Genomic DNA, 11,062 nt, shown 5'->3' with positions numbered 1-11,062 from the left:
TCCTGTTGTCTTTGAATTGGCCTCTTTTAAGCCCATTTCGCAGAGGGAAGGAAAGAGGCACCCAAGAAGCATTCTCTGCAAGCCACAGAAGGAAAAGCCTTCAGGCTTTCCGGCTAGCAGGGGAAAGGAGGGCGACCCACACAGGGACCTTCCTGCCCAGCACATCTCTGGCCTTTCCCTACACATCCTTCCTTAGCCTGTGCACAGGCAAGCCAGCCACCTGAAGGGGAGCATCTACCCAGGGTTGTTCCCCCCTCTGCCAGAGAGGCAGGGGCAACTGCAACTGTATTTTCCCATTCCCAATTCATTTCACCCATGCAATCCCATCTCACCCTTAGGAAAGAAGCTCTCTTTGCAGAGACAATCATGAGCGCCCTTTTGGTATGTTTGGGGGAAACCTGGTGGGTACCTGGAGAAGGTTCTAATGACCCAAATTCCTTCTTTGAAATCCTGCACTGGTGAAGCCTCATCACTCTCATATGGGCAATGTAATGGGAGAGAGGTTGGTGGGTGAGGCTGGCATTTCCTGCAGGCACCTGAATGCTGCACACAAGTGTAGCTTTAAGACATCAGTGGCTGTGAGTGTATTGGCTGGGGGGCCTTCTGTTTATTCCCACCTTCACGTCATAGAAGGTCAGTGGGTGAACATACTAGCAGTTCTAGTGATTCTGTTCTGGCATCTGTTCTGGCCAAGTTTCTCATCTTCAGTCTACCTTGATTTCCCCAAATGCAATAGGTATATTTATTGGACACTTAAATGTGCTTTAGGTTTTTTTGGGTTTTTAAGAAAACACACCAACCTGATTCAAAGTTGCAAAACTGCTACACAGTTACGGTGGGCTGTGACATCACTGGCACTAGCCAGTCAAGCGCTGTGCACTTCCCACAAGTCAGCAGAACAGGAGCAACTTGCTGAGGAGGAAAGACTGCAGCATTTGGGATCTTTTAGTTCAGAGCAAGGCGGAGTAGGAGGTGACATGGTGGAAGTTTATAAAATTATGCATGGCGTTGAGAAAGTGGATAGAGACAAAAGCTTTACTTCTTTCGTAACACTAGAACTTGTGGACGTGAGGCAGCGATGGCCACCAACCTTGGTGGCTTTAAAATAGGACTGGCAAACTCGATGGCTGCTGGCCTAGATGGCTATGCTCGGCCTCCACGGCCAGAGACACAATGCCTCTGCATACCAGTTGGTGGGAATTGCATTTGGGAGAGAGCTGTGGTGCCCATGTCTACCTTGCAGGTTTTCTATGTGCATCTGGGTGGCCACTGTGAGAATACGATGCTGGACTAGATGGCTCATTGAGCAGACCTAGCAGCCTCTTCTGATATCCTGAACTGGCTCTTACTGAGCAGCTTCACCCAGGAGAGGAAGTTGCTTGTTTGACCAGCAGAAGGAGGTGCATGGGTAATCGTGGACACTCTCACTCAGGGCCAGATTCATTTGTTTGCAGCCTCCTGAGCCTTTCAGCAGGGAGTTGGTGAGGCACCTTCTCCACATTCATTTGCCTCCAAAAGTTATTCTGCATTCAGCCGGAACTCCAGTTCTTCTTTAGCAGTGCACACAATGTTTTTGTAAAGCAATAATCTCCGAGGCTCTTTTGGCTGGGCTGGGCTCACTGCCTGCCATGTTTGTGACATGGCTGGACTCCAGATCACAACACTGCTCTGGACGGAGGAGTCATTAGGCAAAAATAGCTGCCTTTGATTATATGAAGCTGTGGCTCGAAACGTTTTCTGCCAGAGGTCCAGAAGGGAAAATCCAGCACATCCCAAGAGGCTGTGAGATCATTTCAATTAAGTGTAATCAAGGCAATTAGTCTCCGTCCCACCCCCAATAATATGTGTATTCAGTTGCTGTGAACTGATGTCCGCTCTTGGGCTGTTTGCAAGGGTGCTGGCAGAACATTATTTATTATTTTAAAAGCCACCATTTTTAGTTGGCGGAGCAACATGGAGCAAAAGGCAGCCTGAAGGCAGTGTTGGCAATTGAGAGGTCCTTGCAAGGGCTGCTCAGATGGTTTGAGGTGGGGAAGGATAGGAGCTTATGGCAGATCCTGCCCACGCCAGCCCCATTTTCATCCTATGCTGACCTGTGGAGTTGGAAGATGAAGCCTTGTGACCCGTCGGAGGGGTTGGGTTACATCCAGCTGATGCTTCTTTCAAGGGCCCCCATTCTAAACATGCAGCGCAGAAGGCAGGAGCAGGACCTGAAAGGACACTCTGGAAATGACTCATCCCTCTGCTTGCATTTTCTAGGAGTGTTTACTCACCCTCCTCTCCCAGTCCCAGGCTACTAGCCGGGATGACTATGCTCTGCCTCCACAGTCAGAGGCAGCAATGCTTCTGAATACCGGTTTCTGGAAACCACAGGAAAGGGGAGAGCTGTTAAGGCAGGCATAGGCAAACTTGGCCCTCCAGATGTTTTGGGACTACAACTCCCATCATCCCTAGATAACAGGACCAGTGGTCAGGGATGATGGGAGCTGTAGTTCCAAAACATCTGGAGGGCTGAGTTTGCCTATGCCTGTGTTGTTGTGTTTTTTTAAAAAAATTATTAGGTAATTCAACAAAACATATTATCTTAAAACATATCATCCTTAATTTCCCCCCTCCCTCCCATAAACAACCTGCCCTCCCCACCCCACCCCCGACTTCCCTCAGTTCCAATCTCTGGTTTCTCTATAAATGCTATTCTCTGCATGTTACAGAATTGTATAAGTCCTTAATTTATCTAACTAATTGTTATCAATAAAAAGTTTGTGAGTGTTTATTCAAAACCTGCCAAGGAATCCAATTCACTTTGTTGTGTCTTTAGGTACTTTGTAAAAGATTCCCATTCCTCTTTAAAGTCACAGTTATCCTTGTCCCATAGTTTATGTGTCAATTTTGCCAGTTCTGCATAGTCCATCAGTTCCTCTTGCCATGAATCTTTAGTCGGGAATTCCTCATTCTTCCATCCTTGTGCTATTAAGACTCTTGCCACTGTTGTCACATACATAAAGATGTTTTTCAACTTCCTTGGCAGGTCTTTTCCTACAATCCCTAACAGAAATGCTTCAGGTTTTTTAAACAAATGTGAGTTGGAACATTTTCTTCAATTCATTGTATATCATTTCCCAACATTTCTTAATTTCATTACAATCCCACCACATATGATAAAATGTCTCCTCCTTTTTCTTACACTTCCAACATGCCTCTGTTAAGTCATCTGATTAGCCGCTGTGAGAACAGGATGCTGGACTAAAAGAGCCATTCTCCTGATCCAGCAGGCTCTTCTGGTGTTCTTATCTAAGGAAACCCCTGAAACAAAACCACGAGCCCCTGTGGGTACAGCTGCACTCAAATCTCCTCCAAGAAAAAGAAATGTCACTATGTAGAACCGTCTTCAGATACTGAGTAGCCTGACTTCCAATAACCTTTGGCTCTTTAACGCATCTCTTGAGCAGGGCAGCCAGACCGATTATCCTACTGCTGCCAAGAGATGATGATTTCTGCATCCATCAGGCATCGTAAGAACAACCATTCAGCTTGAGCAGACCATAGAGATGGGCGGCATCATGTCCAGCGTCCTGTTCTCACAGGGGACAACCTGAAGCCCCACATTTGGAAGTAGGTCTGGGAGGGACTGACATCCCCACAAACATCCCCAAGGCCTGTGCAGATTGCAGGCTGGAGGAAGTTGGATTAAGTCCAAGGACTTGGTGGGATCAGGCCCTGGGCAGGAATCGGGATCCACTGTGCTGGAGGATCCTTCTGCAGCAAGCAGTTTTCCTCCACCCAGAAAGGAAAAAAATATATCACTGCATGTAAAAGGACCCCGAGCTCCAGAGATTTCGTGCACATTCTGCACCCACATTTCAACGTTTTATGCACCACTGCAGGGGGGGAGATAAATTTGCATTTCCAAATGGAAAACAATCCTATTGACATTTAAGCATTGCCTCCTTGCGACATAAACAACTGGAATTTAATGTCGCCAAAGTTCATGGGAATTACTCTTCCAATATGATCTGAATTGCCCTTTGAACAGTGGTGGTGAAAGCGCTTTGTTAAGTTAATTGATGTCGCTTTGCCTACAGCCTTTGAAGGGCAAAATGACCATTACTCCTTGGTGAGAGGCTTTCGGTTTTTTGTACCCTCCAAATGTAAACAGGGGGAAAGCTGCCTCTCAGGAACCCAGCAATGGCTCCCTCCAGGCAAAACGCAGAGACCCTTCAGAAAACCCAAATATAGATCTTGCCTTCCAAGCCCTTGCAGAGGAAGGAAGGAAGGCGGAAGGAGACTGAGGAGAGCCAGAATAGCATCAAACAGATTCTCACACCAGGGCCGCAAAACTGATCCACCATCATCCCGAGAATGTTATGAGGCCTCCTGAGGATTTTAGCACTGGCTAAAGCACATCCTAAGTCCATTTTCTGGACATTGGTTCCAAAATATTGCCCTTTTTAGAGCGGGGGGGGATGCATGTTGAACCTATGGGCACCCTCCTCCCTCTGGACTACATAAGCTTTTCCAGTGCATAGCTAAACTACAGAACTCCCTCCCACAAGAGGCAGTGATGGCCACCAACTTGGATGGCTTTAAAAGAGGATGAGACAAATTTGTGGAGAAGGAAAGGGCTATTGATGGCTACTAGCCAAGATGGCTATGCTCTGCCTCCATGGTCCGAGGCAGCAATGCATCTGAATACCAGTTGCTGGAAGCCACAAGAGAAGAGATTTGCTGATGTACTCAAATCCTGCTTTTGGCTAAAAGGATGCTGGACTAAATGGGCCATTGGCCTGCTCTGGCAGGGCTCTTTTTATAGCCCAAGTTGGTTAGAATGTGGTGCTGATAATGCCAAGGTTGCAGGTTCGATCCCTGTATGGGACAGCTGCATATACATGCCTTGCAGTGGGTTGGACTAGATGTTCCTCAGGGTCCCTTCCGACGCTACAATTCAATGAGTCAATGTTCTTGTGACCCTTAGGGTAGCAGGCCAGCCCGTCTCTCACTCCATATGCCCCCAGCCTCCCCCCTTAAGAGGAAGCAGGGATTTCCTTGGGGGTCAGAAGTGGTGTGGGGGGTGGTGTCAAGGGAACTGCAGTCCAGGTTTGCCACATGGCACAGACAGTTTAGTTGCCTGGGGCATGGAGCCTTTGCTGGCCTGGACACAAACCCTCTGCTTCTAAATCGGATGTGTATTTCTTGGCCCCCTCCAGCCACAAAACCAAAGAGGAAAGTGTCCCTGTCACCCGATACTCCCCTGAGTCCTTTCTCAGCCCCTGGCAAGAAGACTCTCCCCTACTTTGCTTGTAAATTATGGCAGAAATTTCTCCCCTGGTGGGCAAACCTGGATGGGGGGGGATGTTAATAGGTGCCTTTGGGCACTGGGGCTTGATAGATGGAGCCCACAAGGAGACCCTCCCTCCCTCCCTCTCTGGCTTCCTTCACTCCCATGCCAGCTCCGCTCGATGACAGGGGCCCAGCACTCCAGCAGTCTCATCCTTCCAGAAGTCAATATTTACTGGGGGTTGCCATGTGCAACACCAAAAGGTTAAAGTTAGCCCGTCCTGCAAGCGGAGGAGGAGGGAAGGGCATTCTGGCTGGCAGGCCGGTCTCTGAGACAGCCTAACCTATACAGGAGAGCTCTGCATTCAACTTCTACTTAGAAGCCTAGGGCAGATGCCAGCAGAGGATGGTATCAGCCCCGCAATGCTTGTTCCTGGCCTTTGATGATGATGGTGGTGGTGCAGGTCACACACTCAGGAGGGGCAGCTGGAGGTGTTGCAGATGAGAACACCCCACGCCCTCGAACTGCAGCCTCCAGGAGGATTGTCCCCCTTTGGAAGAGGGGCGTTTTTGCAATTCTTGCTTTATCTATAAAGGTAGAAGTGATCCAGTTCCCTCCTTCAGACCCACAGCCTTTATGGAGCCTCCATTATGATTGGCTTGGAGGCAGGGTGGTTATATGAAATGCATTTGCCCTGCATTTGCCCTGCATTTGCCTTAGCTGTGATTCCTGTACTGCAAGGGGTTGGACTAGATGGCTCCTGTCCTATGATTCTGTTTAAACCTAAATCATAGAATTGTAGAGTTGGAAGGGATCACGAGGGTCATCTGGTCCAACCCCCTGCAATGCAAAAATTATTATCTTTTTGCGGAAGGTGGAGCTCAAACCCACAACCCTAAGATTAAGCATATCATGGTCTATTGACTGAGCTGTGTGAGGGTATCTACAGGGTCTGGGGTGTCCTGCCGCTATATGTTCCCCACTGGGCCAGCGTAGCTGGGATACTACCACATCCCAAGAGCCTTTCAGCTAGTGTTCCTCAAGTCTAGGACTGGGGCCTGTTTTCATTGAACTTGTGTATTGTTAATTGTTGTTGCTTAGTCATTTAGTCGTGTCTGACTCTTCGTGACCCCATGAACCAGAGCACGCCAGGCACTCCTGTCTTCCACTGCCTCCTGCAATTGAGTCAAACTCATGCTGGTAGCTTCAAGAACACTATCCAACCATCTCGTCCTCTGTCGTCCCCTTCTTCTTGTGCCCTCCATCTTTCCCAACATCAGGGTCTTTTCCAGGGAGTCTTCTCTTCTCATAAGGTGGCCAAAGTACTGGAGCCTTAGCTTCACGATCTGTCCTTCCAGTGAGCACTCAGGGCTGATTTCCTTCAGAATGGAGAGGTTTGATCTTCTTGCAGTCCATGGGACTCTCAAGAGTCTCCTCCAGCACCATAATTCAAAAGCATCAATTCTTTGGCGATCAGCCTTCTTTATGGTCCAGCTCTCACTTCCATACATTGCTACTGGGAAAACCATAGCTTTTACTATACGGACCTTTAAAAGCTATGGTACCTATTAAAAGCTATAGATACCTATAAAAAGTAATTGCTGGCTTTTTATTTTTGAATGAGTTGTCCAATTGCTCCAAGTTTCAAGTCACCCCCACCCCCTGGCTTTCCTTGGGAGGGGGGCTCTGCTCACCATCACCCAGTGAAGCCCATTTGCCTGGCCTTCTCCTGCAATGCTCAACTGGTAGTGGCTGAGGAGGGGGAAAATGAGGTCACTGCCACTGGATTTGGCTCGCTCCTTCCTCTTGAGCAACACTCTGCTCTGCCTGCCCGTCTTCCTTATCTTGTTCCTGCCAGAGCCTTGCAGAGAGCAGCCAAGAATGGGGAGGAGGATGAGGCACTGTGGGCGCCAAGATAACCACTCTAGGTGCGCTGGACATTCCTCGACAACAGACAGGAACGACAAGGATGTGTTTTGCGGGAAAGTGAGGGGGAGATTTGTCCCAAGGGAGAAAGCTGCAGCTGCTCCTTTCCTCCTCTGAACTCACCTGCTTTCCTCCCTCCTCTCTTTGCCCTTCCCTCCAACCAAGGGAGGCATCCCGAGAATCATAGAATTGTAAAGTTGGAAGGGAGTATATACACAAAGTACCAAACGTGGTGACAGTAATACTAATGCAACAAAACAACACCACCACAAACTGGCTTATACAGTAAATATAAAACCAAATTTACTAGAATAATAACTGGAATACAGTGGTACCTCAGGTTACATACGCTTCAGGTTACATACGCTTCAGGTTACAGACTCCGCTAACCCAGAAATAGTGCTTCAGGTTAAGAACTTTGCTTCAGGATGAGAACATAAATCGTGCTCCGGCGGCACGGCGGCAGCAGGAGGCCCCATTAGCTAAAGTGGTGCTTCAGGTTAAGAACAGTTTCAGGTTAAGAATGGACCTCCGGAACGAATTAAGTTCTTAACCCGAGGTACCACTGTAGAGATAAACTTGTAACCATTCAAGCAACAAACCTACTAAGGTGCCATGTGCAAAACAAAGCCGGGAGATACTGTAAACATGGAGTGGATAATTGTACAACTCTATCTTAACAAGTTACATGTGCAATAAACATTATACAGACTGGATGAATGAACTGTTCAGCAAGTAGCGTAAGTCCAATCACGGAACGGCAACCCCATGCTGCCACAATGGCAAGGGGAGCACACTGGAAAATATGAAAAACTTTTTCAAACCTGTTTTTCAAAGATTGAACTGGATGAGATGTTCTTCAATAGGTCTTGAGTTGGAAACACAAAGCTGTATGCATGGATCAATCACAGGAAGGCAAATCAAAGCCACCACCCTGATGAGAATAACGCAAGTGGGCAAAAGGAGACCTGTTCTCCGGATATATTACAGGTTTCATTATACGCTTGGGGCCATCAGGCCCACCCCCCCTGCAATGCAGGAATTGCAGACAAAGCATCTGTGATCAATGGCCACCCGACCTCTGTTGAAAAACCTCCAATGAGTCATAGAATGTGAGAGTTGGGACCCCAAGGGTCATCTAGCCCAACCCCTTGTAATGCGGAAATCACAGTGCAAGAATCCTTGACAGATGACCATCCAACCTCTCCATACAAACCTCCAATGAAGGAGAGTCCACCACCTTCTGAGCAAACAGCTCTTCCAATCAGAAATTTGAATGGGAAGCATACAAAGCATATATTCGTGGTCAAATAATTGCATACTCGTCACATAAAAACAAACGAAATAATAAAAGGGGGGAATGGTTGAAAGAAGAACCTAAGGGCCTCTGGGCTCAAATGGTCAGGGATCCAACCACTATGATATATAAGGAAGTACAAAAAGTAATGTACTGTCTCAGCAAACAGAATTTATGCTCACTTGTGTATGACACAGATATTGGGGGAATGGTGAAAGACCAGGAATTTTTTTGGCAAATCGCTGAAAACAAAAGAAGGAAAAGGCATTTATCCCATGTATTAAAGGTGATAAAGGTGAAGTCTACAAAAAGCCAAGGGACATTAATAATCATTTTTAAAAAAATATTCATTAAATTTTATCTATTTTCACATGTTAAACTTACTCTGGGGGGGAAACACCACAGTAAAAATTGCAAAAAAGATGGTGATATGGAAAAATTGGATGGAAGCAAGGGGACCAACTGATAGACGAGGAAGATGAATTTTTCACTTTTGCTATTTTAAGACAAAAGTATAATCTATCAGACACAGCCCAGTGACAATATCTTCCAATTGCAACATCTCCCAACAAGTATTTTTGGGCCGTCAGTCCTTTCAGCTTCCGAGACACCTGAGATATTAGAGCAATTGTACAACTCATTCAAAAATAAAAAGCCAGCAATTACAGTACTTTTTATAGATATCTATTAACAATACGCAAGTTCAATATGCAGATGATAAGAGATAATTGGAATAAAGAACTGGAATGTTCATTATTGCCAAGACAGTGGGAAAGTGTATTAGCTTCAATACGTAAGGGGTCATTAGATTTAAAATTAAGACTAATACAACAGAAAATAATATTTAGAGTTTATTGGATTCCTTTATGGTTGTATAAAAAGGGGTTAGCTAAAATAGCTCAGTGTTGGAGATGAGGCAAGGACAACACTTCTCTGAAACACATGTTTGTACAGTGTTCTTTACTTAAATTTTGGGAGAAAGTGTTCTGTAACTATGACTGTGCGGGAAAGGTTAAATCTTTCAGTGGAGAATATTTTACTGAACTATATACCTGCAGTATAGAAATTATCAACGGGACAACAGAAATGGATTTTCCGTGCCCTGATGGTGGCCAAGAGATTGATATTGAGGAATTGGTAAAATAAATATATGATACCCTTCAATCAATGGACTGAGGATATGACATCACTGGCAATTTATGAATGGACTGCTTACAGGCACAGACTCTGTGTGGATAAATACAATAACATTTGGAATGAGTTTATACAAAACGTACAACAGTGGTACCTCAGGTTAAGAACTTAATTCGTTCTGGAGGTCTGTTCTTAACCTGAGGTACCACTTTAGCTAATGGGGCCTCCCGCTACCGCCATGGTGCAATTTCTGTTCTCATCCTGAAGTAAAGTTCTTAACCTGAGGTATTATTTCTGGGTTAGCGGTGTTTGTAACCTGAAGCGTCTGTAACCCGAGGTACCACTGTAGGCTATTAGCATTTACATAAGCACTAGGACAATAACACTATACCAATTTATACAAGAATGCATGGGACTATCGTATATTGTTGGGTTTTTTTACATATTTTTGCTTTTATATGTATCTTTGTTGTTTTTCTCCCTCTCACTTTTCCTGTTTCACTTTATTTTAACTGAAATCACCTTAATAAAATATAAATATCAAAAGAAAGTTCTTCCCTAATCCAAGTTGAGCCCACGTCCCCGGATTATCAGCTGTATGGAAGGCAGTTGCAAAGATCAGCCCCCAGGCATCAGCTCCTTGGCCAATAGTTTATAAAAAAACGAACCCAGGAGGGAGGAGGGAACTCCATGCAGGTTGGGCTGCCTGTTTCCCTGCGCATATTGGCAGGTGGGCTTATTTGTCCAATGGTTGGGCTGGGAAACATGGAAACTGGGGGCTGCCACCAGCCGGCCTGCATTGTTCCATTGTTGCTAAAGGGAAGTCCAGCTTCCCTGGTGGAGGCAAAGAGGGAAGCTCTTCAGCTGGCAGAGGAAACTGAGCCAGCAATCCCCTGCCTGGACCAGCTGGAGGCTGCCTGGCCCGTGGCCTGGATGATGGGCCAGGTCTCATCCAGATATACCTTGTGCTTAACCTAGACAGCAGCCAGAAGGAGGAGGAGGCATGTTCCTGGCTCAAAGAGCTCCTATTTTTAGCCTCCTGGCTGGCAGGACAAGCAAAGACAGTCACGGAAGAAGCGCAAGCAGAAGAAACCATGTTTCCAGACCCTCCAAGTGTCCCTGTTTTCCAGGGACAGTCCCAGATTTACAGAAGCCGTCTCAGTTTCTGATTTAGTCCCGGAATGTCCCGCTTTCCCTGAGGACGTCCCTATTTTCATCAGAGGAATGTTGGAGGGTATGCGGCCTGGCAGACTCTCCTTCAGTGGAAGTTTTTGGACAGAGGTTGGGTGGCCACCTGTCAGGGATCCTTTAGCTGTGATCCCTGCATTGCAAGGGGTTGGACTATTCTGTGGTTCTGATTATGCCTCCTTAATGCAGGTTCTGTTGCCAGAGAGCAACGCCAAAGAAGCCCAAGTGGTCAAGTGTTGCAA

The sequence above is a fragment of the Podarcis melisellensis genome, assembly GCF_964234715.1.
Source record: "Podarcis melisellensis genome assembly, chromosome: 15".
Taxonomy (NCBI): Eukaryota; Metazoa; Chordata; class Lepidosauria; order Squamata; family Lacertidae; genus Podarcis; species Podarcis melisellensis.
Note: the sequence above shows the minus strand (reverse complement) of the source record.